The 23,643-nt window shown below is 63.8% G+C and overlaps 1 protein-coding gene and 1 long non-coding RNA gene across 2 annotated transcripts in view; one reads left to right on the forward strand and one right to left on the reverse strand.

Moving 5' to 3' along the window:
- Positions 1–23,643, reverse strand: part of MRPL23 (mitochondrial ribosomal protein L23) — a 262,071-nt gene that overhangs the window by 228,874 nt on the left and 9,554 nt on the right. The window lies entirely within an intron of this gene.
- On the forward strand, positions 5,647–8,080 carry LOC131480152 (uncharacterized). Its single transcript, XR_009245268.1, has 5 exons — positions 5,647–6,765; positions 6,855–6,987; positions 7,072–7,211; positions 7,295–7,424; positions 7,510–8,080. It is a non-coding gene; the product is annotated as an uncharacterized LOC131480152 (long non-coding RNA).

Below are 23,643 nucleotides of genomic sequence, written 5' to 3' on the forward strand. Positions count from 1 at the left end.
GGGTGTATACAGTGGAGGTGAGCAGTGTGGGTGTATACAGTGGAGGTGAGCAGTGTGGGTGTATACAGTGGAGGTGAGCAGTGTGGGTGTATACAGTGGAGGTGAGCAGTGTGGGTGTATACAGTGGAGGTGAGCACTGGTGTGGGTGTATACAGTGGAGGTGAGCAGTGTGGGTGTATACAGTGGAGGTGAGCAGTGTGGGTGTATACAGTGGAGGTGAGCAGTGGTGTGGGTGTATACAGTGGAGGTGAGCAGTGGTGTGGGTGTATACAGTGGAGGTGAGCAGTGGTGTGGGTGTATACAGTGGAGGTGAGCAGTGTGGGTGTATACAGTGGAGGTGAGCAGTGTGGGTGTATACAGTGGAGGTGAGCACTGGTGTGGGTGTATACAGTGGAGGTGAGCAGTGGTGTGGGTGTATACAGTGGAGGTGAGCACTGGTGTGGGTGTATACAGTGGAGGTGAGCAGTGTGGGTGTATACAGTGGAGGTGAGCAGTGTGGGTGTATACAGTGGAGGTGAGCACTGGTGTGGGTGTATACAGTGGAGGTGAGCAGTGGTGTGGGTGTATACAGTGGAGGTGAGCAGTGGTGTGGGTGTATACAGTGGAGGTGAGCAGTGTGGGTGTATACAGTGGAGGTGAGCAGTGTGGGTGTATACAGTGGAGGTGAGCACTGGTGTGGGTGTCTACAGTGGAGGTGAGCAGTGGTGTGGGTGTATACAGTGGAGGTGAGCAGTGTGGGTGTCTACAGTGGAGGTGAGCAGTGGTGTGGGTGTATACAGTGGAGGTGAGCAGTGTGGGTGTATACAGTGGAGGTGAGCACTGGTGTGGGTGTATACAGTGGAGGTGAGCAGTGGTGTGGGTGTATAAAGTGGAGGTGAGCAGTGGTGTGGGTGTATACAGTGGAGGTGAGCACTGGTGTGGGTGTATACAGTGGAGGTGAGCACTGGTGTGGGTGTATACAGTGGAGGTGAGCACTGGTGTGGGTGTATACAGTGGAGGTGAGCACTGGTGTGGGTGTATACAGTGGAGGTGAGCACTGGTGTGGGTGTATACAGTGGGGGTTAACAGTGTTGTGGGTGTATGCAGTGGAGATTAGTAGTTTGTGGGTGTACACAGTGGAGGTGAGCTGTCGTGCAGGTGTATACAGTGGAGATTAGCAGTGGCACAGGTGTATACAGTGGAGGCTAGCAGTGGTGCAGGTGTATACAACAGAGGTTAGCAGTGGTGCAGATGTATACAGTGATGGTTAGCTGTCGTGCAGTTGTATACAGTGGTGGTTAGCAGTGGCGCAGGTGGGTCCCGGGATGGGTAGTATGCCATGCTGGTTGACAGCTATGTAAAGTTGCTTCAGGAGAATGTGTGCCAAGACTGGCTGCAGGTGGCAAACCGGGCTGGGGCTGGCAAGGAAATGCTAGGTTTCCGTGAGGGTGAATTCTGGTCTCCTCCAGTCTGGCGTGCATGGACTCCGTGCCCCATCCCATTGGTGCTCACTGTGTGGGGTTACAGTAGCCAGCCACCCAGGGCACCTGCTCCAGAACTCGCAGACTCTGCCCCAAACCACTAGCACAAATTCTGCAGCTCCTGCGCTGCGTGTGATGCTCAGAGCTCTGACCTCACAGGTCAACTTCCCAGGGAGTCGGGGCACAAGCAGATTCCCCTAAGCCCGAACACAGCTTAGCTCCAAGCCAGGAGGAATAGAACCTGGGTGTGCTCAGCACATCGCCTGGGAACGTCCCAGAGCAGGGAAAGGGTCCTGAAGGCCAGAGGCTCCTGTGACCAGCAGCACAGTTGAAAGCTACAGAAGCAGGTCCTTCCCGCAGCACCTCTGCAGGCACGGGGGTCTTGGGGTCCACTGCCCTCCCCAGTGCAGTGCCACATCTGCAATGGACCCCAGTGGGGACCCGGCTCCCTCACACCATGGCAGAGACCTCAGCCGTGAGTGTTGGGGACCGATGGCACCGCGAGATGGCAGCACAGACTCGCACATCATAACCTGGGGTTTGCCGGCGCGGCATGTCCCGGGTCTCCCACGCGCGGATCCGCAGGGATCCACGAGGGTTGTCCAGGTGTGGGATGCTCTGGGTAGCCAACCTCACCTTCCCGGTTGTTGTCTCTAATACCCTTCCGAGGTGTTCTTGGACGGCAGGGAAGACAACAGCGGATAGTTGGAAACAATGGGCGGTTTCCCGTGCCTTGTGGGGATCAGAGGGACCCCACAGGGTCTTGGCGGGCACAGGAGCACTAAGGATCTCTGGGGTTCTTGCTTTTGGCGCAGAGCATGGAAACAAGTAAACCTGTGCCGTGTGCAGGATGACGGTGCCAGGAGGTGCCAGAGTTGAGGATGGCTCACTGCACCAGGTGGCCTGCAACACGTCCGATCAAGGGACGCTTGTACATCTCCAGGTCCACTCCACCTGTGGGCTCTGTGCACATTGGAAAACCCCTTCACTGCATCAGGGTGGTGTGGATTCAGTGTGGGAGACCCACATGCCTTGGCCACGGGGCGCCAGCACACTACCATGACACAGCGTGCAGGAGGGATTTTGCCCATGAGTGGGGTTAGCCTGGGTGAGGTTAGTTCACTAGGGCCACCATGGGGACAAGGTGAACCCACATCGGGTCTCTCTGGGTTGGATCTCGACCTCACATCACAGCCACAGGTCCACAGGGTGTGCACACGTCCACCCTTGACACCTCTGTGTGGCACTCGGGTCACTCCCGAACCCCGTGCTGCTGGACCACAGCGTGGAATGGGACCCGAACCTTCCAGGAACCAATACGCATCCCACCTGAAATGCCTGGGGTGCAGCCTGGGGTGTTAGCTACCCCACTGGGTAAAGGGCTTGAGATGCTAATGTGAACTTTGAGATGCTAATAGAGCTGGGAGGATCAGCTGGGGTGGCCAAGCCTCCTGGCACCTGAGCTTGGTAATTCCCGCAGCACCTCTGCAGGCACGGGGGTCTTGGGGTCCACTGCCCTCCCCAGTGCAGTGCCACATCTGCAATGGACCCCAGTGGGGACCCGGCTCCCTCACACCATGGCAGAGACCTCAGCCGTGAGTGTTGGGGACCGATGGCACCGCGAGATGGCAGCACAGACTCGCACATCATAACCTGGGGTTTGCCGGCGCGGCATGTCCCGGGTCTCCCACGCGCGGATCCGCAGGGATCCACGAGGGTTGTCCAGGTGTGGGATGCTCTGGGTAGCCAACCTCACCTTCCCGGTTGTTGTCTCTAATACCCTTCCGAGGTGTTCTTGGACGGCAGGGAAGACAACAGCGGATAGTTGGAAACAATGGGCGGTTTCCCGTGCCTTGTGGGGATCAGAGGGACCCCACAGGGTCTTGGCGGGCACAGGAGCACTAAGGATCTCTGGGGTTCTTGCTTTTGGCGCAGAGCATGGAAACAAGCAAACCTGTGCCGTGTGCAGGATGACGGTGCCAGGAGGTGCCAGAGTTGCGGACAGTAGCGAGAGGTGCCTGGTCATTGTGCAGGTATTCGTGGTCTGTCAGCGAAGGGGACACTCATGATTCCAGGAACACCCCTCCCCCGACAGACACACCTGTCTTCAGTATGGTTCCCAGATAAAATAAGCCCCATTCATCTCACCAGGATGGTGTGGATTCAGTGTGGGTGACCTGCACGGCGGTGGCCACAGGGCAGCAGCACACACAACCCCAGACGCCACGGCTGTGACTGACGCCCAGGACGGGTTTGCCAGGGACGGGGTTGTGTTTAATCTGTGGCAAGGGTGGTTCACGAGGGCCACCATGGGGACAAGGTGAACCCACATCGGGTCTCTCTGGGTTGGATCTCGACCTCACATCACAGCCACAGGTCCACAGGGTGTGCACACGTCCACCCTTGACACCTCTGTGTGGCACTCGGGTCACTCCCGAACCCCGTGCTGCTGGACCACAGCGTGGAATGGGACCCGAACCTTCCAGGAACCAATACGCATCCCACCTGAAATGCCTGGGGTGCAGCCTGGGGTGTTAGCTACCCCACTGGGTAAAGGGCTTGAGATGCTAATGTGAACTTTGAGATGCTAATAGAGCTGGGAGGATCAGCTGGGGTGGCCAAGCCTCCTGGCACCTGAGCTTGGTAATTCCCGCAGCACCTCTGCAGGCACGGGGGTCTTGGGGTCCACTGCCCTCCCCAGTGCAGTGCCACATCTGCAATGGACCCCAGTGGGGACCCGGCTCCCTCACACCATGGCAGAGACCTCAGCCGTGAGTGTTGGGGACCGATGGCACCGCGAGATGGCAGCACAGACTCGCACATCATAACCTGGGGTTTGCCGGCGCGGCATGTCCCGGGTCTCCCACGCGCGGATCCGCAGGGATCCACGAGGGTTGTCCAGGTGTGGGATGCTCTGGGTAGCCAACCTCACCTTCCCGGTTGTTGTCTCTGATACCCTTCCGAGGTGTTCTTGGACGGCAGGGAAGATGGTGGTGGACACGGGGAGCTGTGGGGGACCATATCCCCCGCCTCGGTTGACGATGACTGAGGTACCAAAGGACTCCTTCTTGCAGGATCTCGGGACATGGAGCACGGAGGCCACTGCACCCAGCGCATGAGTGTCTCTTGCTGCTTTTGGTCCAAACCCCTGTACAAGTCAGAATCCAGCTTGAGTGACCGCGGTGGCCGCGAGGCGGCAGCATAGGCTGCTGCGTGTCAGACACAGCCCAGCATTCAAGTCTGAGGTCCACTTTGTGCAAGTGTGGGGACTTTCTGCATTTTAAAAAGGATGTAGTCAAGAAGTCCTGGGGTTTGCTGGTTACTGCTTGAGGGCCTCAGTACCTAGCAGGCATCCTGCCGTCTCCAATAGGAGCCGCGCACCATCGCTGGAGGCTGTGTCTGTTAGCCCCGCAGTCCCCGCCGTGGTCACTGGTGCTTTCGCATCATGCTTGCTACAGCCCATCCCAAAGCTAGGCACGGCTGCCTGGACTTCACCGTAGCCCCAACCCTCGGTCATCCCCGGCAGGTGACCGAGCAGGGAGCATCGCCACCAGCCATGTTAGAGACACAGAAGTGCAGAGGGGTAGTGTGGGGACCTGGACAACCCGATCAGCCATGGGGAGTCTGTGGAATCTAGGAGCGTCAGAGTAAGCTCTGCCAACCTGATGCATTGCGGGTGCAACCTGGGGTCCCCGCACCCCTACAGACTGGGGTAGCCCTCGCTTTTCCTCTCCCCAGCTCCACACAGGACCCTGTGGACCCCATTTACCCTGGAGCGACCACGCTTTCTCAGTCACCCAGCTAAGTTCCTTCCCAGAGTCCTTGCGGAGCCTTAGCCTGCGTCCTTAATGGGAGGGGGAGCCAGGTGCGCACAACACCAGCTCGGCCTCACAAGGGGCTGTTCTCAACCCACCAGGGGGAGGTTGGGGACAATGCCAGGTCCTGTGTGAGGGACGCCAAGGGAGGGGTGTGGGGTGAGAGAGACGTGCGCTGGAACAGTCCAGGGTGGAGGTGGGCCCTGTGGCCCCCCTCCACATGATCCCACTCTGATTGGTTGGCTGGGCAGGGGCGGGAATTCTGGGCGGGGCCACTCCAGTTAGAAAAAGCCCGGGCTAGAAGCAGCGGAGCAGGGTGTGGGAGGGGGGTGGTACGGGTGGGGGGGTTAACGGGGGGTGGGGGTGGGGAACTGGGGAAGATGGGGAGCAGGAGGAGAGTCGTGGGGGCCAAGGAGCACCTTGGCCGTCTGGGGTCTGGCGGGTGGAAAGTCAGCCCGGGTAGGGGTGGCCGCAGAGGACAGTGATGGGCCCGGGCGCGGCGGGAAGGGGGGTGCCAGACATTCATCCCGGTCACTTTTGGTTACAGGACGTGGCAGCTGGTCGGACGAGAGGGAGCTGTTCGGCAGGGGTCTGAGCTGGAGACCTGGGCAGCCAAGGGGTAGCTGGCAGCCCGGGCAGGTGTGGACGGTGCTCTGCCAGCCAGGTGAGTCCCTTCCCTCCTCGGGCCTCGTCTCCCCGGGCCGCCGGAAGGCAGCCTGGGGCGCCGAGGGCCGGTGAGGAGAAGTGACAGCCTTCTGGCAGAGCAGAATGAAGGCAAGGCAGCGAGCAAAGGTGACATCTCTCGGGGGGAGCCGAGACGGAGCAAGGCTGGGTCCATCCCAGGAGGAAGAGACACTAAGAAAGGACAGGGCGGAGCAGGTGGAGGGCTGCCAGCAAGGTACAGGGAGGACACCGTGGGCTCCAACAGGTGTGGGGACAGTGCAGGTCCGGCTCAGACAGGGCACAGACAGAAGGGTCCCCAGTTGCCACCACATCCCACCCACCGTAATTCACTTAGAAGCAGGCACAGGAATGGCTCCGGCCAAGGGCTGACCATGCTCTTGGCCGGAGCATTGAGGGCTGGAGAACGGGAAGAGAAAGGCAGTGCCCAGGATTCTAGCGGGGCGTCTTCAGGGGCAGCAGTGGCCGGGGACTCCCCAGAGATAGCGCAGCAAGGAGGCTGCAACGGGAACCCTCGGGCACTTTGCTGCCACGTGGCACTGCACCCCAGGGGCTGGCCCTCACCACCCAGCCCCTGGGATTGGCATGGCAGACAGCAAGTACCCAGGGGAGTCAAGGACACGGGCGAGAACAGACAGGGCGAGGCGGGTGAGGTGGTGTGAGTGAGTTTTTCAGGAGGGAGGTGGGCACAGGCCGGGGCAAGAGCAAGCCTACTGGGGCGCTGGCTTCCTGAGCCCGTGGCCAAGGTGGGCCTGATGGGCTGCGATGGAGCGAGATCGGCACCCTCGGCGCTTGCAGTGGGGACCAGGGTAAGTGCCTCTCCCGCCCACACCTGGCCCGCCCGTTTCTGCCCACCCAGCACCTTCTCCAGCCACCCGCCCTTCTGTTCTCCCCACAGCCGGGTCTCCAGCGGGGGAGGCGTGCCAGCCGTCACCATCGAAGGTCTGGACGCCAGCACGAACGAGCTGAGGGACATGATATGGTCCGGTGTGACGGTGAGGACAAGAAAGGCTGGCCGTCCAGACTTCCAGGTGAGCCATGACGGCTGGCCCATTTCCAGGTGGCCAGGGCCCCGCCCTGCTGCCCGGCTAATCCCTGCCCCCTGTGTCCCTCAGAACATCCTTGTAGGCACCGGGGCGGCTGTCCCCAGACATGGATCTGTCCCTTCACGGCTGCCAAGGAGCTGACATGCATATAACCACACCCATCACTACTATTACCACTCTCTGGACCCTTGGAATTCCCAGAAGTAAAGGTGAGGAGCCCTTCTGTCGCCCCTGGGGGTGCAGGGGCACACAGAACACTCCGTGACTGCCACTCCCACCCCCAACCGCAGAGACGTCGCTGCCCAGCTCACGTCTGGGCCCTTGAACCCGGGGACTTGTTCAAGTCCGTCTTGTTGTGACTCAAGAATTCTTAGCCTCTGGAACTCTGACACTGCCTAACTCAATCAAAGTCAGCTCCCAAGGTGGGCACCGCCCTCCCCACCCCCAAAGGCCCTCCCCCGCCCCCCCCCCCCGCCGCCATTCTAACCCTTGGGACTCTTCCCACAGGTGACGCTGAAGGAGGAAGACCACACCCACAGCCACAGCAGCCGTCCCGCCACACCCCCGCCCCTGGCGACTCCATCTTCACGGCCATTCCCATGCTCCCCCCGCGGCAGCCGGGAGACCCCCGGAGCTGGGCCCGCGGGGGGGCACCCCACCACCTCCCCTTTTGCGTCTTCAATTTCTTCCTTTCTCTGAGTGACTGCTCTTCCATAGCCTGAGAGACGCCAGGCGGCCCCGACTCCACCCCCATTCCCCCACATTTTGCACTAAGTCGTCGGCACTGGTTTGGAGCGGCTGCAGCCCTGGGTCCCTCAGGCACGTGTGCAAGCCCCTTGGCCAGCTCCGCACAGCCCTGGCGCCTGCCTATCCGCCCAACTCTGCCGGGGTCCCAGGAGCTGGCTGTCGTGTGCCTGAGGCCTCATCCCCACCCTCACCTTGTCTGTGTACTCCCGCCCAGCCGAGCGGCCTTGCAAACATCACTAGGCCCCTCTCGCCCTGTGCCCCTCCCCCCCAGGGCCCCCCAGGGAGCCCTGGACTCATCAATAAACATGGTTTCAGTATTTGGTCTCAGGGACCCCTGAGTCCCGTGTCTTATTTGGCTGCGTGGGGTGTGGTGGGATGGGAGGGGCAGGAGGGATAGGGGCTGGGGGAACACCAGGCCCCACGGGGAGGACTCTGGGATGAGTTGAATTGGGGCTCGGGTGGTCCCAGCTGCCCAGGCCTAACCTAGGGTCTAGAGTCATGTCATGGTGGCAAAAACGGGGGACACGCTCACCAAGCCACACGAAGAATATCACCTGACCTCTGTGCTCCCCTCCCTGCTAGCCAGCTACTCAGTTCAGCCCTGGGGGTATGTCCATGTGGTCTACCCCACACCCAGCTCTGTGCAGGGTGCCCCCAGCTCTGGGCTGAGCCCACCAGACCCTCCCTCACCTCTGTGCAGGGACACCCCACTCTGTGCAGGGACACCCAGCCCTGAGCTTAGGCCACGTGGACCCTCCCCTCACATCTGTGCAGGATCCCCGTGCCCCCCACTCTGTAGCGACCCCCCGCTCTGGCCTGAGCCCACGCGGACCCTCACTCCCCTCTGTGCAGTGACCCCTGGTTCTGGGCTGAGCCCACCAGACCCTCCCTCACCTCTGTGCAGTGACCCCCAGCTCTGGGCTGAGCCCACGCGGACCCTCCCTCACCTCTGTGCAGGGACACCCCACTCTGTGCAGGGACACCCAGCCCTGAGCTTAGGCCACGTGGACCCTCCCCTCACATCAGTGCAGGATCCCCGTGCCCCCCACTCTGCAGCGACCCCCGGCTCTGGGCTGAGCCCACGCGGACCCTCACTCCCCTCTGTGCAGTGACCCCTGGTTCTGGGCTGAGCCCACCAGACCCTCACTCCCCTCTGTGCAGGCACCCCGGGCTCTGAGCTGAGCCCACCAGACCCTCCCTCACCTCTGTGCAGTGACCCCCAGCTCTGGGCTGAGCCCACGCGGACCCTCCCTCACCTCTGTGCAGGGACACCCCACTCTGTGCAGGGACACCCAGCCCTGAGCTTAGGCCACGTGGACCCTCCCCTCACATCAGTGCAGGATCCCCGTGTCCCCCACTCTGCAGCGACCCCCGGCTCTGGGCTGAGCCCACGCGGACCCTCACTCCCCTCTGCAGGGACCCCCAGCTCTGGGCTGAGCCCACCAGACCCTCTCTCCCCTCTGTGCAGTGACCCCCGGCTCTGGGCTGAGCCCACGCGGACCCTCACTCCCCTCTGTGCAGTGACCCCCGGCTCTGGGCTGAGCCCATCAGACCCTCACTCCCCTCTGTGCAGTGACCCCCGGCTCTGGGCTGAGCCCACGCGGACCCTCACTCCCTTCTGTGCAGTGACCCCCGGCTCTGGGCTGAGCCCACCAGACCCTTTCTCCCCTCTGTGCAGGGACCCCTGGCTCTGGGATGTGTCTATGTGGATCCCTTTCCTCTGATCTGTGCTGCAAGAGTTGGGGACCAAATAAATGGAGATGGGTACAGTGGGGTGTGCAAATGGGGAGATGGAAAGGAGGTGAGGACCAGGAGGGGGTGACGGGGCTGAGGGTGTGCAGGTCAGAGGAGAGCAGAGATGAGCTGTGGAAGCAAGGGGGTAGGGATCCTCACTGGAGTCTGGTTGTGGGTTGCAAGTGTAGCCGCCACGTGGACTTTGAGCATCTCCATAGGAGGTAGGAGCGAGGACTCAGAGACTGGGGGTCTGCCTCTTAGGCCCTTGTAGACACCGTGTGACACCCCCAACCGGGGCCCTTAGCTGTGGGGGACTCTCCCCCCTGCCGCTGGCAAGCAGGGCCCTCCTGAGGACCCTCGCACGCCCCCTTCCACCGATGCGCTGCAGCCCCTACAGGCCTGCACTGGAAGCAAAGCAGAGACCCAGGGCAGGGCAGGGGAGGGGAGGCCTGGCCACCACCCCCTCCTCACCCCAGGACCATGTATTAGGTGTCAAGAGCTGGGACTGTAAAGGGACTTTATTATAAACATCCGACCCTGGTGCAGAGCCGATAAAAGCCGAGAGCCTGGGGGGTGGAGGGCGTGGGAAGCTGAGGGTGGGAGGAGGTTGGGGAGGGCCGCGGAAGGGCGGGCAGGTCTGCGCGTGGCCCTGGCCTCCCGTCACCTGGGCCGCCTGGGGCCTGCTGGGACTCGAGTCACATCCACCATTGCACCCTGTCACTCTGGGGCCTTCCGCCTTGGGGGAGCCAAGCACATACCGGTGGGGAGTGACGCCTGAGGCCCCCAAGGGCTCCCCGGTTCCACCCTGGGTGGGACCACACCCTGGGAAGGCTGTCTCCCAAAGCTGTGTTCAGGGGAGCCCACGGTGAGGCTGGGGAAACACAGAGCTGAGCTGGGGACTCTGGAAAGGAGCCTACAGCTAGAAGTATCCGCCACTGGTCACCTTTGCATGGCCAGGGATGCGCCGCCCCTCCAGGTCTGGCCGAGGTGCAGGGCCTGGGTGGCCATGGCAGATCAGGCCAGCCCCCCACACCCACCCCCACTCCCCGCCTGGCCAAGCCCTTCCAAGCCCCTAGCCCCTGGTTGGAATGTGTTTAGCTTTGGCCCAACCCCACCTTGGCTTTTCAGGGAGGGGGCTTAGAGCCGCCGTGGGACAGGCTCGGCCCCCACCCAAAGGCAATTTCGAAAGGCCCAGCGGAGCCAGTTGTGAGAAACGAACAGGGCTTGAATTTCACTCCCAGACCCAGCTTGCAGCATGGGGGAGGGGCGCCGCTGCCTCCCAGGAGCCTGAGACCTGGGAAAGCGTGGAGCTGGGCGCGGCTGGGGCAGCGGCGCCCGCCGCCCATGAGGCCCCCCCGTGGGAACTGCTGAGTCGCTGTGCTACCCCCCACTGCCTTCATACTAGTTACTGTTATATATGGGGTGCTCCCTTGTGGGAGGGCCGTGTGTGTCCCCTGTGTGTCTCCATGTGTGAGCTCCTCCCCGGGGGGCCGTGTGCAGCCAGCATGCCCAGCGCGTGTGGTTGTGCCCCAGGCCATGTCGGGGGCGGGGAACCCCCACAGAGCGGACCCCTGAGTCTGGGCGTGGGCGTTTCTGGCTGCCACTGAGTGGTGGCTGGGGTGGGACATTGGTCACACCACAAAAGAAATGAAATCCCTTGAAGGAGCAAAGGTGACACTTGAGGGGTGACCACAATCTACCCTGGGAAGTCTTCAAACAGGCTTGGGTTGGCCCTCTCCCTCACCCCTCCGGCCAACCAGGGGACCCCATCTTGCTGTCGGGGGCAGATGCAATGCCAGCATTTGAGCCCGAGGAAGGGACAGTGGGCTTTGGAAGGACGCATGTGTTGGGGCGGGGAAGGTCTGGCCCTGTCTCTTCTCCACCCCTGCCTTTCCCCTGCCTTCCCAACCCCCTCACTTCCCTCTCCTGGTGACACTGTTGGCCCTGCGCCAGGGCTGGCCAGGGGGCCTCTTTGCAGGAAGCCCACCTGCAGGGCCTGCTGGGAAGGGGCCTGCTCTCCAGGCCCTGCTGCTTCCTGGAAACTGGCACTGGGGGGCGGCGGGGAGGGTGAGGGCACAGAAGGCCGACAGTGTGCTCCTGCGAGAGCCCCCAGCGCTGTCTCCCCACACCTGGCTGGGGCACAATCGGGCAGCGGGCGCCAAGGGGGGGGGCCGGCTCCCCACCCTCTGCCTAGAGCCAATGTCATGCCATGCCAGAGCCCAGGACAGTGGGGCCGCAGCCTCTGCACAGACCCCTGCAGAGGTCTCTGCACAGACCCCTGCGGGGTGCCCCGTGGCCCTGCATAGATTCTCAGGATAGTTCCAGGGGGATCTGCCTCCTTGAGGAGGACAAATTGTGAGGAGCCCCTGGACCTGAGACTTCCTGGAGCAGAAAATTAGGGTTAGGGGTGAAGGGTGGTTGGGAGGCCTGGCCCAGCCCAGTCCCCCATGGAACAGACACAGGGGCGTCCTGCATGGCTGGCTCCCAGGCCGGCAAAGCAGGGCTGTGGGTCCTGAGAGGGCAGGGGGGCGAGGGAGGGGACTGTCCGTCCTCCCAAGGCAGCAACAGTGGCCCAGGAATGACCAGACAAACCTGGTGGATGGAGGGAGGGGGCGACTGCAGGTCTGGGTTCAGAGGTCGGGGCTCCGATTTGTGGGGCCCTGGCTCTGGGGGAGCAGCCTGCCCCAGCCGCCCGCCTGCCGGGGAGACCGGTTTATTCAGGTGGCATCTGGAACATGCCACATGCGCAGCAGGGGGATGCAGAGAGCCCCCCAGCTGCTCCCCATTGGCTCGTGGTGACATCACCACGTCAACACCCGTGCGGTCTTCCTGGCTCGTGGGGGTTTATGGAGCGGGACCCGAGCCCGCCGGGGGCCCTCAGCCCACCCCGGCCCACACTGGTCCACTGTTTAAGGGTCTGGGGGGTGGTAGCACCCTGACGCCATGTTCTCTCCACCCACATCCAAGTTCCTGGCACAGCGGCGGCTTGCCCTCCACCACCTCCCGGGGCCCAGAGCGTGAGAGTTGAGGCTTGCTACCCTGCCTGGGGCCGGAGTGGCCCAGAGCTCAGTGGGCTGCGGGGGGAACAGCATGGCTTCTGTAGGCCCCAGCAGTTTCGGGGACCCAGCAGGCTCTGTCTATCATGGGCCACGGTCAGTGGAGGTGGAGGCTGTGGCACTTCTGGGGGGTTGTGGGAGCCCCAGGGACTCTGCCCACCCCAAGCTGGGACTGGCAATGGGGCAGCAGAGGAGCCTCACTCTCCCCAGGCCAGACTCCCGGCCTGATCACAGCGGAGAGGGGGTCTGACAGCCGGCATTCACTGCTCCTGTCGGATGAGCTTCCTGGTCCCAGGGGAAGGAAGGCTGTCTGTGGCAGGGGGACCCCAGCTGCAGGGAGCGGGAGTATGGCAGGAGGGAAGCGGGATTCAGCCAGTCCTGCCTCCTCCTCCTTTAGGCCCTGGAGGGTAGCACAGCACAACTAGGGGCTGGGAGAGACGCCCTCCCGGGGAGGGAGCAGAAGGGGGACCTTGGGGCAGTTTCCCAGTTTGTTCCAGCAACAGGCCAAACCCAGCCCCAGGCTCCCTTGCCCACGCACACATGGGGTGGGCTCTGACCCTTGGCCCCCCACTCTGGGTGAACGGCCTCGTCTGGGGCAGAGGGCATGTGTGCCAAGAGCGGCCCCTGGGGACACTGCTGTTTGCAGTTCAGGGAAGCTTGAAGATAAAGAGGCTGTTTTCCCAGCAGGCATGGAGCCAGCAGGGGGCTGAGGGGCAAGGGGTCAAGGCTGGGCCACAGGGCTGCAGCTCCCCCTCCCCGGCCACGAGGAGAGTGGAGAGCGGCTGCACACTCCACCCCCATGGCCCTGTGAGCCTCCCCAGGAGAGTACAGGTCCCAGGCACGTCTGCGGCACATTCCATGGCAAAAGCCCCTGTGCGCCCTGCCCAAAGATGGGGATGTGGCAGTGGAAGGGGCATGCTGGGCAGACAGGGGAGGGGCTCCCGATGGGGCCATGGAGGCTCCGAGCAGGGGGCCCCATCAGATGGGTGACACTCCACCTCCCCGGAGCAGCCCAGGCTTGAGGGCTTCAGGCCTGGAGTGTGTCCCCCAACTTGTCCTCCCTGGGCCTCTGGAGGTTGAACACACAGCCTTGCCGTGGGGTGGACATGGCCCAGGTCAACAGACATGGCCTCAGGCTAGCGTAGCAGTTCAGCTTTCTCTGGCCAGAGCGCTTGAGGGCAGCCCCAGGCAGGGCCAGGGCCAGGACCCAGGCTCCCAAGGGTTCATGCTCCCCTCTGCACAACCACAGCCCACTCCCTCCTCTGAGACTGTGCACAATGCTTCCGCAGCCCCACAGACCTGCCCAGGTCCTGCAGAGCCCCGAACTTCTCCTGGTGCCAACCCCACCACCAGGAGCTCCACGCCGTCTCATTAGCAGGGGCTGGTGGGACACAGTGGTGGCTCCTGGGCAGTGCTGTGCCACCCCACCCCATATCGGCCCCAGGGCTGAGGACAGGGATGGGACTGAGGTTGTGGGGCTGCCCCAGGAGGGTCACGCTGGCAAAAAACCTCGAAGCTTTGCCAACAGACCCTTAGATACCACACACTGCCAGCCAACTGGCAAAAGCTAAAATTTTAGGGCCCGTGTGGGGTGCAGCGGATAAGTCGCAGCCGCCAGCACTGACATGCCACATGGGTGTCTTCCAATCCAGCACCCTCCTGAGGGACCTGGGAGAGGCTGGCAGAGGCTAGCCAAGGGCTTGGGCCCCTGTACCATTTGGGAGATCGGGATGAAGGGCCTGGCTCCCAGCTTCAGCCCAGCCTAGCCGTGACCGTAGTGACCATTTGGGGAACAAACCGCTGCATGGGAAACCTCTCTTTCTTGCAGATAGAGTCTTTTCTGTAAAATGAAATCAGCTGTGATTCCAAGGCCTGGTGTTGGAGCCTCAGGTATCCACATTCCCCACTTCCCTGTCGGGCCCCTTGGAGACCCCCTAAGCTCTGCTCTCAGCGCTGGGCCATGGTCTTTTCTCAGCCCAGACGGGGAGTGCCCCAGGAGGTGCAGCAACACGGTGGGGTGCAGGCTGGCCCCACCCTGGGAGCCTCCAGCCAGGGAGGTCAGGCAGTGACCCCCCGACCTTGGGCTGGAAGGCCTCACTGCACAGGCCCACAGACTTCCTCCCTCCCACCTGGCGTGGCTGGGAGCATGTGGAGCATGTGGAGGGGGTACCATTTCGGCTTGGGCACACCCTGGGTCCCGGGTCCCAGGTCCCAGGACCCAGGCTGAGTGTGGGGGTTACTGTCCACCCTGGGGAAAGGATGCTGTGCAGCAGGGGAGAAGGAGGTGGAAGTGCCTGGCCAGCGGGGTAGGAAGGCTCAGCTGTTCTCTGTCCCAGGGACCACGGGGCATAGAGGGGCCTTCAGGAAGCAAGCTGTGGGTGCAGAGGAGGAGGAAGCAAGCTGTGGGTGCAGCAGGAGGAGGGACACTGCTGGCTCTGAGAACCAGGCTGGGAACCCCACCGGGCCCACACACACCGGACTCGGTGTGTCCTGCAGGCTGAGGGCCTTTCCCGGCCCCGGTGGCCCAGATGGGGTGGTGCAGCCATCCCTGAGGGACGCTGGTCCAGCCGCGTGGCATGGCCTAGCCTGCTGCGAGGAAGGTTAGAGGGCACTGTCACCCGGAAGAGCCCCCGGCCACCTGGGTGACCACAGCCAGGCTCCCCCCACCCTCTTGGGAATCCTGTCCAGCCGCTCAGTGCCGGCAGCGGTGTTTATTTTCAAATGACATTTCTTAAGAAAAACAGCCTCCCCTAACCGCTAGAGCCTGTGTCTGGAATGTGCCGGGACCGACAGCTGCACCCCTCCCGGGCCCTGTGCAGAGGCCCTGGCTGGGGGTGGGGCGGGGACGCCTCAGTCAGGCTGGGCTCCTGTCTGGCCTTGGCTCCCTGCCCTTCCTCCACGGCCACCTGGGGGTCTCGTGTTCCCCCAGACTTGCTGATGTGTGTCACGGCCCCTGCCCTGGGGACTCCTGGGAGGCCAGCCCCTGGCCACGTGTCGAGTGGTCCTTGCTCCTTGCATCCCCCACAGCCTGAGGGTGGCCAGAGCCCTCTGATTGGGTGGTGGACATCAGCCTGTCTCCTGGGGGCTGTACCTGACCTGGACCCTGACCCAGCCCCCACCTCCACTCTCATCAGACCACCCTGACCTGTTCTCTGACCCCAGCGGAGGCGGAGGGGGGCTGTGCAGCTTCCTGGAAGAGGCCCCTGTTTGCCCACGGTGGGGACATGGGGCTGTTTGCCCACGGTGGGGGCATGGGGCTACAGCAGGCCAATCAGACAAGGTATATGGGGTTCCCACCAGCTCCTCCCCAGGGTCCCATCCTGTGCCCTGCTTCCACCTCCCACAGGACGTGACCCTGAGACCCTGAGGCTGCCCTGAGACTAGAATGAGCTGGGAGATTGAGCAAGGGAGGCCTCCCCTCTGCCCCCAGCTTCCTGTGTCCCAGCCACTAAGCCCCAGAGGCCGCAGGCCCGGGCACATCAAAGGCCCAGGAAGCCCCTTGTGAGGAATTCAGCTGAAACCTCCCAGGCATGTGGCTTGCATTTCCAACGCGGCTTGCTCTGCTGCAAGCCAGTCCGGGTGGGGGAGGCTGGGAACCCACTGCCTCCCTCCAGCAGCAGCAGCGCCCCCTGGGCCCCCACACAGAGGGATGGCTGGCTTGCACTTGGGGCCCCAGGGGCGCTGTGGACAGAGGAGGGACCCTGCAGGGTTCCCCAGGGCTGGGGGGTGGGAGCCCCATAGGACTCTCCCCTCAGCCATGGCGGGTGCCAGAGACACCTTTAGACAGTGGAAATCAAGGCCATGGCCACACTTCCCAGAAGGTTCCAGAAGAGTAAGACAGTGTCTCAGGGGGGCAAAGGACTGGCAAGGAGGTGGGCAGATTGATGGGGGCTGCCGGAGAGTGCCTCCAGAAGTCAGTGACCCCAGAGTGGGGTGGGGTGGGGAGGCTCATTGTGCAAACCTCCTGTCCCTGGGACTGGCTGGGGGTCAGGGCCACACAGCAGCCTCACATCCTGTTCGCACGTACACCCCACTTCCCCGCTGAGGCAGAGCCTGTCCCTGGGCCTGGGGGCTCTGTGCTGGCTGGCTCAGGGCCCTCCTAGCTTGTCCCATGACACTGCCTCCAGGTGTTGTGGACGGTTTGGACCCAAGAGAGACCCCTACCACAGCCCTGGCCCCAGTTAGGCCTTCCCGGGCACCAAGGAGGGTTGGGCTGGGTTGCTGGGTAGTGGCCCTGACATCAATAGCCATTAACAGAGTCATATAGGCCATCTTGTCCTGTGGGGACGGGACATGGGCACGCCCGGTGACCCCTGAGAGAGGGGCAGACCACCAAGGGAGGGGAGGGGTTCACAGGTCAGCAGGGGTGGGAAGATGGGGAGGACTCTGTCCTCAGGGAGAGGACAACCTTCCTCCGCCATCGGTCCCACGGGGTTTGGCTCTGAGGGGCAGAGGGCAGAGAGCTGCTGGGCCTCTCCCCACGGGAAGCCCCTGTGGCCCACCACCCACCCCTGCTCCCACCCTGGATAGACAGGAGTCCCGTCTGCAGAGCGCGTGGGGGTGTGGTGGAGGGGCTCTGGTGATGGATGGGGACAGCTGCCGGCCCCAGCACATAGGCCCCCTTCTCTCACTGGAGCCCCATGGCTGCCCCATCCGTCATGGCCCACCCAGGACCGTGTGGTCTGCAGCCCCTAATCCTCCTCCCCTTCTTCCCGTGGGCTCAGGCATTTGGACGAATTTTCCAAATTCCCAGGCTGCTGCTTCCTGCTCAAATCCCTCGCTGCCCCCCACAACCCCCTCCCTGCTATGGGAAAGGCTGCTGCCGCCCACATCCAGGCTCTGTCCTGGGCCGGGCTCAGCAGCTGGGAGGGAGGTACCAGGGGGAGAGCCTGGATTACAGGAGTGTCACGGACAGCCACCAGGCCAGACTGCCAGGGTGGGAGGGAGCCTTCTCTACCCCCAGGAATGCCTGGGAAGCAGAGGGAACTCCCAGCTGTAGCCAGAGGTTCTATCCAGGGTGTCCAGCTCCTGGCTCTGAGTGTAGGCACCCATGCATCCGGCCAGCGACCTGGCCAAACCCAAAGAGGAAGACCCCAGACTCCTAGAGGGAGTCACTGCCAGCGGGTGGCCTCCCTGCCAGCTGTGTCTGCCACATCCCTTGAGCCAGGGCCAGCAGCTGTGCCCGATGTGGTCACATCACGTGTGACTGGCCTGCAGTGGGAGGGTGGGAGGCCTGCAGATAAGGGGGGGGGGCTTTCTGCCTGGCAGCTATGAGAACAGAGACCAGACCCCAGGCCTCCCCTGTGCCTCTCCCAGCTCTGCCTGTAATTACGCAATTGAGCGCCTTATCACAGGCTGCTGTTTGTGGAAGTGCCCGCGGCCGGAGCCAGCCTTCCCTGCCAGATGCGGTTATCTGGTTATCCGTCAGATCTTCAAGGCAGCTCCACCAGCCTGCCCACCTGCCTGCCAGAGCCTTAATTCCTGCTGGGCCCGGGCTGCCCCAGGGCTCTGCTGTGCTCAGTGTCCCCCGCTGCCCCTCCTCTCCGTAAGCAAACACGAAAGAGTCACGCTGTTCCCGTCACGTACACCCACCCTGCCAGGCCCAGCAGTGACCCTGACCGTCCTGGAGGTTGACTCGTGTCCCCAGGGGCATCCACCATAGCATCCATCCTGTCCCTTGGAGGTGTGGAGCCCCAGGTCGGGGGCACATGCAGGTGGCCTGGTCGTGGCTCAGCTACCCTGTACACACAGGAGCGGAGACTGGCAAGGGGGCATCCCCTGGCGGCTCAGAGCTCCTGAGAGCCGGCCAGGTAGCAAGCACCCCCACTGCGGTCCTCCCCTTTCCAGGGCAGCAGGCTACTCCGTTTTGTTGCCTGATGAACCCAAGACTTGTCACTGCAACCACTTCGAGGCTCATCTCGGCCTAGGTGGGGACACACGGTGGAGACCGCTCTCTATAAGGGAAAAGGCAGCCCCCCTGCCCCCACCGGGACCCCAATAAGACTGAGGGCCATACTCCCCCTGCCCTGCTACTCACCTGCCGGCCTCATAGGCCTTGACAGCAGAGGTGGCCTCACCTCCCAGCCTCTGGTTGTCATTAGCTGCTGGCGGCAGGAGGCCCATCCCATGGCCAGGGAGGATGGGGGCGCAGGCAGGGCCACCTGGACCTCATTACCCATAAGTGGCCCTCCCTGAGAGTTTGGGGGTGAGAGAAGGAAGCTGCCCACCCCAGGCCGGGGAGTGCCCCTACCCTCTCCTCCTGGCCGCCCTGGGGAAATGAACCGCCCCAGTCCAGGGCCTACAGGGCCTGGGAGCTGGCTCAACAGAACAGCATAGGCTGGAGGGTGGGGCCCCCTAAGACGTCAAGTTGACCCCAGCTCTAACAGACGCCTGGAAAGGGGCCCCAGTTCTGTGTCATCGTTGCCTGGCAGGGTGCCCTAAAAGCCCCCGGCCCCCAGCAGCAACAGAACCCAAGCCATGTAAGCAGCGGCCTCTACCCATGGCCAGAGCTCCCCAGACCCGGGATCGGGGACGCAGGGCACCAGTCGCATGCCTGCAGCCTTCGGTGGAACCCTGGGTGAAGCTAAGGCGGGCAGGGTTGGACAGGCCCGACCTGAGCAGGGGACACACGAGGGCAGTGTCTGCTCTGTGACAGCTACACCCCATGGGGTATGGGGAAGCACACCCGGGAACAGTGGACTCTGTCCTTCCGTCTTAATCCCCTTGGCTTGGCGTTCCCAGGCCTGGACAGCTTGTCCGAGGGAGAGGCTGCCCAAAGGCACCCGGGCATCCGTCCGGGGCGGGTGGCTGGCAGTGGCCAATCCCTGGCTGCCCTGCTGTGTGTCCCACTCCGTGGGCCTTTGCCCAGCCCGCTGCTGCGGGGAGCAGTCACTGTGGGTTCCTGAGGCAAGACAGCTCAGGATGGGTCTGGGTCCGGAATGGAGACGGCCGCCAGCGGCGGCTGGTGGAGCACACAGGCCTAGGATGGAGGACCTAGCCCCGGAGAGCAACCTGCTCCCCAAGGCTCCATGCAGGGACCCAGAGACCACCACGGGCAGGAGCCTGGCATGGCCACCACATAGGTGGGCACAGGTCAGTCCAAGACGTCAGGCTGCAGGTGAAGACAATCCTCCAAGAACCTCCGGGCCTGATGCAGGGGCCCCGGAACCATGTGGTGGGGGTGCTGCCTCCCTCAGCTCAGGGCAGTGGGGTGTCTGGGTCCCTTACGTGGAGATGGCCACCAGTGGGAAGCTGCCATGCTGAGGGTCATGCCACGGCCACCCCCAACAGCAGGCTAAGCTCATGGAGTGCAGCTGTTTGTACCCTGGCCTCCCCGGGGGTGTCCCTCCCGCTGCCTCCTTGGCTGGCAGCTCTGACCCAGGTGAACAGAATTTGCCCAGGGGACTGAGGTCTCAACTACAACAGGCGCCTCAGCCGGGGTCCTGGGTCCCATCCACTCATCTTCCTCGTACCCCCGTCCCTCGGTTTGGATGGAGTCCTCCCTCAGGAGGTCTGAGGGACTGGCCCAGGGACTGTGCCCGGCCAGGGCTGGCATCATGGTGAAAGGGATAGGCCTGGGGTGAAACCCCAATGATGCCAGGCAGACCACAGCTGGCCTGGACCCCTGGGCCCAGAGTACCCCAACCCCCTTCGTCCCACACCTGCACAGGGCTACCCTCCAACATCCTTGATCTGCCCAGGGATGAAGGGTCCCTGTAGCATGGTGGCATAGTTCTGCCCATGCCCTTCCCAGCCCAGCCCCTGCCAGCTGCTGACCCCTGCAGGCCTGGTAGTCCCCCCATCTCAGGTCCCCTTCTGCAAATACCACCACCACCACCACCATCTTCCTCACTCTGTCTCCTTCTGCCCTCTCTATCCGTCTAGAACTTTCTGTGCCCTTCCCGTGCCTTCGGCTCATAGCGACTCCTGAGGTCCGAAGGTGAACCCAGGCTCTGAGCATGGCGGCCTAGGAGCTTCGCCAAAGTTGGGGGGTGGGGGCAGGAGTGGCAGGGAGGCCAGGGACCAGGACAAGGGATGGAGTCCGGGGGCCAGAGCCCCGGGAGCAAAGGGGAGGTTGGCTTTGGGTAGCTGAGCTCTCCGCTCAGGGATGCGTTACTGTGCCCTGGGAGCCCCTAGCGCCCTGGGAGCCCCAGGCAGGACCAGGCTCTGGGCCTGGAGTAGGCCCTGTGGTGCGATTCCTGCTCGCAGCAGCATGGGGGGACATGCGGACAGCAAAACCCCACGACCACACCAGGGCCGCAGAGGTCTTACGTGAACCGGGGTGGGGGGTCCCATCCCGAGAGCTCCTGCCGGCCAGAGTTCTCCGGAACCAGCCATGGAGATCCGGGTGCCTTCCTGCCCAGCCCGCAGCTCCGGGGAGACGTCTGGCCTCTGGCCGCCTCGCTCCTGGCTGGGATGTGGAAGAGGAAGGGCAGGAGGAAGGCAGAGGCGTCCCCAGGGGGCAGAGTGGGCAGGGACGGGGCGGGAGGGCAGCAGGGTGGCCGTGCCCCCTGGCCCTGCTGGCCTTGGCTGGCTCCCCGCGGCCCCAGTTGGCAGGGAGCTGCCTGCTGTGTGTGGAGTTTCCACAAACTGCTGACCCCTAATTAGGCCCTGCAGGCCAGGCTGGCCCTGGAGGGACAGGAAGGAACATGGCGCCGCCTCTGACCCAGCTCCTGTTTCCAGGGCACTGGGGAATGCCCTGGCTTGGTCACCCACTGCTGGGCAGGGGACTGAGCTGGCCGGCCCTGCCCAGCTCCTGCAGGTGCCCCCGGGGAGGTGTCCTGTCCCGTGCCCCTACCCCATGGCCCTTACACTTGTGCACACACCGTGGGCTGTGGCTGGTGACACAGCTGGCGGGCTGTGTGTGGGGAGGGGCTGGAGCTGAGTTCACCCGCTCCCCTCCTCAGGAAAGGTGATGAGGAGGACAGGGCCCTGGCCCGGGGAACCCAAGTGGCTCAGGAGGGGCAGAGTGGCCTCCGCTCTACTGGGGCGGGATCGGGACCTGGCAGCGCCAGGAGGGGGTCCAGGTCTGATGTGGCGACGTGGTGCCGTGGACCACGTGGTGGGGGCCAGAGGTTTGAGCCTGGACCCAGCCCGGGCGTCCCCTCCCCTCTGGGAAGTGTGTCCGGAGGGGGAGGGGCAGTGTCCAGGCCAGGGCCCAGGGAGGAGGAGGCCGGGCATTGGCAGGGCTGTGTGTTGTGAGCCTCAGGGGCGCCAGGAGGAACTGGGGTGAGTGGAGCGGGCTGCTCGCCCTGCCCCCAGCCGCCCACCCGCCCGCAGCACCGGCGGCCCGGGTCTTCTGGATTTCATCAGGTGCCACCAAAACCTGCCTGTGACATAATGAGGCAGGCAGGGGTCAGCGGGGTGACCTCTGGTGGCCCCGATGTTTGGAAATCCCCAAATCAAAATGACCCGGCAAACAGCGCCGGACCCTCCAATTACGTCGGACACAAAGAGCAGGCCGTTCCCATTACCGCCGCCCACCCCCCGCCCGCCCGCGCTCAGGACCACCGCGCCCACCGAGGGGTCCCCCACCCCCTACCCCGGCGCGGAACAAAGGCCTGGGGGCGGGGGCGCAGCGGCTGCGCGTGCGTGGCCGGGCCGGGGCGCAGGGGCCTGGGGGAGGGGAGGCGCGTGGCCGGAGCCGCAGCCGCCCCCTCCTCCCCTCGGCGGCGAGCAGACCACACTTCCTCCCTCGCCGGCCCCGGCCCCAACCCCCGAGGTGTTACGGGGGAAAGGAGGGGAGTGGCGGGGTGGGGGGCGGGGGAAATACTTTTCAAACTCGGCGCTGAAAACCCGGAGCATGAAAATTTACTGTCAGAAACTTGGTAATCTCTTTCCCAGAGATAAGACACGGCCCCGGGGGTGGGTGGGGAGGGGAGCGCGGAGGCAGGGGGCCCCGGGCGGGGGTCAGGCGCCCGCGGGAGGAGGCCAGCGCTGCGCGCCCTCCTACACGCTGGCGGGGGTGGGGGCCCTGCGCTCAGGTTCCCAAGGATGCCGCAGCTTCCTGACCTTCCCCCACCTCCCGCCCCAGCCCGATTTAGGCCTGAGGAGGGCTCAGGTTGCACACAGCTAAACCCGAGGGGAAGGCCATCTTGGCCAACACCGAGCGACCTGCCACCTGGTCCCACAGCGCCACCCTGGGTTGGAACTTGGCGACGTCCTGTGCGGGTTGCGTGCTGGCCCAGGTCCAGGCTGGTCACACAGCTTCCCTTCCCCCACCCCCCAGGACACAGGAGGGACGGGCAAACAAAGAACTCCAGGCCCTCGGCCCGGGCCTCCGCTTCTCCCAGTGCAGCCGGCCCGACTGTCCAGGCTGCCCCCTACCAGACCCTATTCAGCAAAGACCCCCCGAAGACGCCCAGCCTGGAGGCCTCCCTGTTGCAGGGCCCCCAAGTGTGTGTCAGACCCCAAGTTACGGGACTGCATTCCGGGATGGGGTGGTGACTGGGTGCCGCGTGGAGGGGCGACGTGGCCTGGCTTGGGGCTCCTCGGCTGCCCCCACCTGGCTGCGGAGCCGCAGCCGGGTCCCCGGAGACCCCCTGGGTCCCCTGTCTGGCACTCTCCTGGTGGCCAGCCTGGGGCCCCCACCTCCCAAGAGGAATCTCCTTTTTTTGTTGTTGTGCCCCAGAATTGAGGTGTGGGAGAGACTCACACACCCCAGGCCAGTCTTGCTGCTGGCCCAAGGTCCCCAGCACCCTGGGGGATGGGCAGGGCTGACGGGGAGGCCATCTTCAAGCCACTTTGCGGTGTCTCCTCTGATAGCCCCAGCCCTTGAGGGGGCCTTTGGGCCCCGGGCCGGGGCTACTCTGTTGTGGTCTGTTTGCCTGCCCCTCCCAGCGTTGCCCTGGCGAAGAGAGTCACACCTCGAGGTGACTCAGTGCACCGTATGTGTCCCACAGCCCGTTATAGCGCCCAGTGTCCTCCCAGGACTCTCACGCCTCGGCCCCAGCCCCTTGACGGAATGTTCTATGAGCCGGGGGCAAGCACAGGCCCCTGTGCCGGCCAGAGCCCGCCAGGATGGCGCCTGCTCTCAGCTCCCCCCGCCACCTGCCTCGGGGTCCTCTCTGCATCGGTGCCCCGCCCTGCCCCCCAGCTCGCTCTG

The sequence above is a fragment of the Ochotona princeps genome, chromosome 4, assembly GCF_030435755.1.
Source record: "Ochotona princeps isolate mOchPri1 chromosome 4, mOchPri1.hap1, whole genome shotgun sequence".
Lineage (NCBI taxonomy): Eukaryota > Metazoa > Chordata > Mammalia > Lagomorpha > Ochotonidae > Ochotona > Ochotona princeps.